Source organism: Sinocyclocheilus rhinocerous, unplaced genomic scaffold (genome assembly GCF_001515625.1).
Source record: "Sinocyclocheilus rhinocerous isolate Xijiao unplaced genomic scaffold, SAMN03320098_v1.1 scaffold1044, whole genome shotgun sequence".
Taxonomy (NCBI): Eukaryota; Metazoa; Chordata; class Actinopteri; order Cypriniformes; family Cyprinidae; genus Sinocyclocheilus; species Sinocyclocheilus rhinocerous.
The window spans coordinates 126,731-127,208 of record NW_015643736.1 but is presented as its reverse complement, the minus strand read 5'-3'; the positions used below and the strand labels follow the sequence as shown (position 1 = coordinate 127,208).

General features: G+C 34.9%; 1 protein-coding gene across 1 annotated transcript in view; it reads right to left on the bottom strand.

The window, feature by feature from the left end:
* leg1.1 (liver-enriched gene 1, tandem duplicate 1) overlaps positions 1–478 on the bottom strand; it is a 5,835-nt gene that overhangs the window by 2,472 nt on the left and 2,885 nt on the right. The window lies entirely within an intron of this gene.

Below are 478 nucleotides of genomic sequence, written 5' to 3'. Positions count from 1 at the left end.
TTGCAGGCCCATATCTGAAAACTGGCCAACAGCCAGCACACGACAGACAGGAGGATAACTCAACTGCTAGCACTCATTCAAAGCACCACATGCCACAAAGAGGAGGTATCAAGGATCATGCATCCTAAGCAACCAAACACTTCTCCCTTTTATATGTCAGCAATGCAGCGATTGGCTGGCGGCAAGACAGCAACGTAATGACAACATAAGTAAAAAAGACACCTGACGAAAAATGACACATTTCTGGACTTTTATAAAAAAATTTTTTTAAAAAAACAGCCAAGCGAACAAAACTACATGTTATAATAGATAAATGAAATGTGCACTGTTTTTATTTTTTTTCCACATGATTCCCAATTATTTATATTCACGATTTCTAATATTTGTACAGGCTTTACATTTTTATTTCAATGTAGTAATTAGCAGTTCATTTAATTTTATATTTGAACAGATTTGTTACGTGACAGCATTAAAGTTT